The sequence below is a fragment of the Lissotriton vulgaris genome, chromosome 7 (assembly GCF_964263255.1).
Source record: "Lissotriton vulgaris chromosome 7, aLisVul1.2, whole genome shotgun sequence".
NCBI lineage: Eukaryota > Metazoa > Chordata > Amphibia > Caudata > Salamandridae > Lissotriton > Lissotriton vulgaris.
In genome coordinates this window covers 22,389,751-22,395,750 of record NC_141695.1, presented here as the reverse complement: position 1 = coordinate 22,395,750, position 6,000 = coordinate 22,389,751, and positions in this window count along the sequence as shown.

Genomic DNA, 6,000 nt, shown 5'->3' with positions numbered 1-6,000 from the left:
TATCCCACCAAAGTTTTGTTCGATTCTGGGGCAAAAATTACTATTGTAGCAAAAGATTTTTTTTTTAGTAAGTTGGGACATAAACTTGAGCTCTCACGCCCCGATTTAAGACCATTTGGTTATGCTGGTCAACCCATTAAACTACTTGGGGTTTTTGAAGGTATGATTAATTATAAGAATAGGTTGGCCAAGGCAAAAATTTATGTTTCTCAAAAAGGAGATAGCATAATAAGCTGGTTTGCTCTCAAAGATTTGGGTGTTATGCTTGATCCGAACTCGACACCTCCCATTCTTCTAAAACAGCCCTTTCCCTGCACACCTCAAATTGTTTCATTAGTTTCTCATGATTTCACTAGTGAACTGAAAGCCAAATTTCCTAAAGTTTTTTCGGAAAATTTGGGATGTCTTAATGACTATTGTCATCGTATCATCTTGAAGAAGGATGCTGTACCTGTCTGCTGCAAAGTGCGAAATATACCTGTAGCAGTCAGAGAACAAGTTAAAGATGAACTTGATAAGCTGGTCAAGGGAGGCATTATAGAAACAGTAGAGGGAACGGAGTGGGTTGCCCCGATTGTCGCAGCCAAGAAATCGGACAACTCTCTCCGTCTCTGTGTTGATTTAAGAGAACTCAACAAGTGTGTGGTTACTGATCATTATCCTCTACCCAAGATTGCGGACATGCTTATGCTACTTAAAGGTGCTAAAATTTTCAGCACCATTGATCTAAGGTCCGAGTACCATCAGATTAGGTTGGAAGAGGATTCGAAAGACTTAACCTCTTTTGTGACACCTTATGGCACTTTTAGGTTCGTTAGACTACCATTTGGTTTAGTGTCAGCCGCATCGGTTTTTCAGAGGGCGTTAGAGAAGGTCTTAAAAGGATTACATTGTGTTAGAGTCTATCAGGACGATATTCTTGTGTTTGGCATAGATAATTCTCAACATGATTTTAGGTTATTTGCTGTTCTAGGAAGGTTGTGTGATGCAGGTTTGACTGTCAAGATTGAGAAATGTAAATTTAGAAAAACTTCCATTGATTATCTAGGTCACACTATTACAGAAGGAGGAATTTTGCCTAAGGAAAATCTGATCTCTACCATTTCTAAGATGTCTCCTCCACAGAACAAGGAAGAGTTGATGAGTTTTTTGGGACTTGCTGAATATTATAGCAAGTTTGTGAAAGACTTTGCCTCTTTGTGTGCCAATATGAGATATTTGTTGAAAAAGGGTGTAGATTTTATTTGGGGAGAGAAATGTCAGCGCGAGTTTGAGGTCGTCAAGGAGAGGCTAGCTTCTGCTCCGAAATTGAGCAGTTTTGATCCTTCTGAGAAATCTATTTTGATTACTGATGCAAGCTTGAAAGGTTTAGGTGCGGTGCTTGTACAGAAATTTGAGGGCATTGAGAGGGTCATTCTTTTCTTGTCAAGGAGTTTAAAGGGAGCTGAAACTCGATACTCAGTGATTGAGCGTGAAGCTCTTGCTGTTTACTGGTCAGTCAAGAAGCTTAAAAACTTATTGTGGGGAACCAATTTTGAGGTCAGGACAGATCACAAGCCACTTTGTGAAATTTTAAAGAAAAAAGGTATAGATGCGGTGTCTGGTAGGATCACAAAATGGGTTGTTGGTTTACAAGATTATGATTTTAGTGTGAAGTACCTACCTGGAGTAGAAAACAAAGTGGCAGATGCCTTGTCTCGCCTTGTTCCCAGTTCTGAGGTTGAGGATGAGGAAGATTGTGATATTGATGATGAGATGGTTTGTGTTGTAGAAGAGGCTGTCATTGATAAAGAGAGGTGGTTGAAGATGGTTCAGGAGGATTCGACTATTGTAGAGGTACTTAAACTCCTAATGACAGGATGGAAGATTAAACCTAAATGTAATGAAGGTCTTGAGAAATTTTGGCATGTCAAAGATCAGCTTTCTGAACAGGATGGCTTACTTTTTAGAGGTACTAGATTAGTTCCATCCCTAGCTCTTCGGGATGAGCTTATGTCTTTAGCACATATTGGCCATTTAGGGATCTCTAAAACTAAGGAGATTTTAAGGAGCTCTTATTGGTGGCCAAATATGGATTTGGAAGTTGAGCGCAAAGTTAGGGATTGCATTGACTGTGCTCTTAGTGAGAAGGTAGCAAAACCTAAAGTCCAACCCATGGTGATTAGAGACAGACCGGATGCGCCCTGGAAAGAAGTAGGTTTGGATATTTTGGGGCCTATTACATCAGCTGGTTGTGAGTGGTATGTTCTTGTTCTTGTTGATTTCTTTTCTAGGTGGCCAGAAATTGCCATAACTCGTGGTATCGAGACCAGGCATGTGGTGGATTTTTTGACCAAACTTTTTGCTAGAGAGGGCATCCCTAACGCCATCCTCACAGATAATGGTCCCCAATTTGTCTCTAAGGAGATGGAAAATTTTCTGTTAGAGCAAGGAGTTAAACACAAAAGGTCTTCCCTTTACCACCCAGAAACCAACGGTATGGTTGAGAGATTTAACCGTGTCCTTAAAGAGACTATCAGAATGGCTAAGTCTGCTGGCACAGATTGGAGGACAGATGTCTTTAAGAAGATTAAGGTTTACAGGTTATCTCCCCATGCCGTTACTGGTAAGACCCCTTTTGAACTTTTTAGATCACGCACTCCTAACACCCTTGTGGTACCTGCATGGGTCAATGATTTGCAACCACCTCCTCGTGATGACTCTGATGAATGGATGTTGCGTGAACTTTCTAGAATTGAGTCTAGAAAAAGGATGTTTGATACGAGACATTCTGTTAAGGTCACACCTGTTAAAGTGGGAGATTGGGTACTTATTAAGAATCCCTGCAAAAACAATAAGGCTCTTTCTGCTACCTTTAAGAAGCCTATTCGTGTCATCAAAGTTTTCAAGAACGCCATCAAAACTGCTGATCATCGTGTTTGGAATTTGAACAGGGTGGTGGTGGTTAGCAATGATCTTGTGGAAGCTTCTTGCAGTCGTCATGCTCAAACTCCTAGAGTTGAGTCTTCCTCACTTCTTCGCAAGTCTGCAAGGGTTTCTCATTTTCCTAAATATTTAAAAGACTACGTCACTGTGTGATTAATGTTTTAGCATTGTTTTGTTTTCTCTTATAATTTTCTTGTTGTTGTTAGAAGGGAGATGTGTGGCATCCTGGTCCTGTGTGTCTGTGCCTCATGACATAGCTGCGCTGATGTCATGAGACACTGGATTCTCAAATGGAATGTTATCCTTTGACCAATAAGCAGTTGCTATCCTACTTTACTGCTGGCTGGATGTTCACCTGTGGATGGAATCTATTCTTCAAATAAACCTCTACTTTTTACCTTTAATTTGTGGATCCTTATTTTACACATGGGATGCCCAGGAGTGGACACCCCACAAGGAAAAGCCAGGAGGGGTTCCCTTGTGGTAGGAGTACAAGCGCCGGGATGCCTCCGGGTCACTGTTCGCGCTATACAAATACGCCACATTTACATTTACATCACCAAGTAAAGTGCTCTGATTTGTTTTCATCCTATTCAATTTTGTTATCACATAGAATTACCAAAACTGGTTTCAAAATCACTGATATATATTTTGAAATGTTTGTACAGGTAATTTGCAAGGGTTTTAAATGATGTGTATTAGAAATATAGGCCTGACATCCTACAGCCTGTCATTTAACACGTTTTGTACAGCACGATTGTCAGACTATTCACTTTACAAAATCAGAGAAATAAAAGTAAACATCAAACTCCAGGATAAAAGAAGCAGCAAATTGTAAGAAGACATAAGCTGACATTTGATTGACCTCTGTCTCTGAACACAGAGCAAATGTGACAAGATAAAAACAAGTTTAAAAGCATATTTATTGCTCAGTCACTTAATGAGTGAACAGAACACCTGGGGCCGTATTACAGAAGGTTCACCAGGGTCGCAACGGGCGTTTGCGGCCACTTTGCACGCCTCCGGGGCACTTTGGTTTTATAGAAGAGGACGCAGACGCTTGTGTGTCCCCTTCTATAATACCAATAGAGCTAGCACACTTAAAGCGCCAGTGCTTCCTTCAGAGGGTGTTCCCTCATTTGCATACAGGCCATTTAAATGGTGGCGCACTGTCAGTGCACCCCCTGAGACCAGACCTTTGCAGGGATAAAGGGGCTCCCATGGGCCCCTTGACTGCATCCACCTGCAAGGGGATCTCTAATCCCCTTTGAAAGTGCAGGCGGGTGCCGCCTGCACTGTGAAAACACGGAGCAGCTGCTCCCTGTTCTCACATGAATGCTCTGCGCCAAGGGCTGCCCGAGATTGCGCCTGCCCTGAAGGCAGTATATACATCATAAAATTGAGAGCATTATCATTGTTTACGCCCGGAGCACCTTTCTGAAAGGTGCGCCGGGTGCAAACAATGATAATGTTTTAATACGGCCCCTGTTCTTTGTCAACTTGCCAGAATGGGCCAGTGGGCTGCAAAAATAACTCACCCAGGACTAACCTGGTTGGTGTATCCGCCCGCGCTCCAATGCACTCAGCGACAAATTATGTTGACGTCCTGGTCTACTGCCGCCATTGACTATCATTGGCACTTTGTGCTTCTTGGCGCAATCTCTGGTTAAAACTTTAAACATTCATATCTCCTGATACCTTTATTGGATTATTGTAATTTTATTAACAAAATTTTGCTTTATTTTTTAATTCGTTTTGGAAATTTTTATTATTTGGGATTTTGACTATTTTTGGTACTGCAGAAATACTTTACATATTGCCCTAAATTAAGCCTGTCTGCTCTGTGCCATAGCTTGGGCCAGTGGAATTATGCGATTGCGGGGCTGTGGCATTACTTGCTTGATTATGTATTTGTCGCATTTACCACATAATCCGTCGTCTGCTTCATATTCTGCAGTTTTTAAGAAAAAAATAGGGGCATATTAGCAAGGGCAATATCGCCACTTTAGCTGCCCTTTTTGCCGCTAAAGCGGCGATATTTTTATCACCCTATCAGCAAGCTATTGCTAACAGCAGTTAGCGACATCTTTCAGGCGATAGCGACTGGTTTGGGGCCCGCTTTGCATGTCAGCGATATTTATCCCTAATGACGTGCAAATTTGGCGTACCCAAACGGTTGGCGACTGAAAGCAGTTGCTAACAGAGCTATCGCTTATTAGCAACGCTGGCTTTGCGATAAAAAAGTCGAGCTAATCGCGATTACCGCTAGAACCGAACACCTGCTAAAAACAGGACTTACCTGTTTCTTCAATGGGAGGTGGATTGTCAGGTTAAGTCCCCATTGGCGTTAATGCCTGAATATCGTTGGATTTCCAGTGATATTCAGGCATTTCGCCAATATCGCTGGATATATTAGCACAATGGAGATACATTTTGCTAATAGCATGTTTTCTTTGCTAACATATCCAGGAATAGACAGCGATAACAATAAACGCGCTAAGCGAGTTTTGCGATAAATATTGCAATTCCTTATTAATATGCCCCATAGTTTTTAACTCACACGGTTCAAAAGTTACTAAAATGCAGAAACATGTGTTGTCGAGCGGTGGAAGGCCATTTGCAAAGGTTGACTGGTCAACTTCATGAGAAAATATTTAAGTAATGTCATCACAAAATTGCCACGTTATCCTGCATAAATTGCCTTTTCTTGCCCCATAATTTAGTCAACACTGCTGCCTAATTTGGCCCTCCTTTGCCGCGCACTTCCGTTGTCCAGGGCAATAGAAAATGGGGTTGAGCTCAGGTGGATCTAGTGACTTTGAGGGTTCACTGTGACAAGGCTTGTATTCATTCCCTGAGGTGGGTAGTCACCACCCCAAATAATAATCCAATTTCTTACAACATGTCAATACTCTAATATCTAATGATGAACCTAATAATATCCCTCTGAAACCTAAGTAACTATTTTCTGGTGAATGGCCTGCCTCCTCGTGCGATGATCCCTTTTTGCCTGGATGCTCTGTGCCTTTGTTGTCCTCACACTGTAACAAGCTATGCATGCACAGAGACCACACT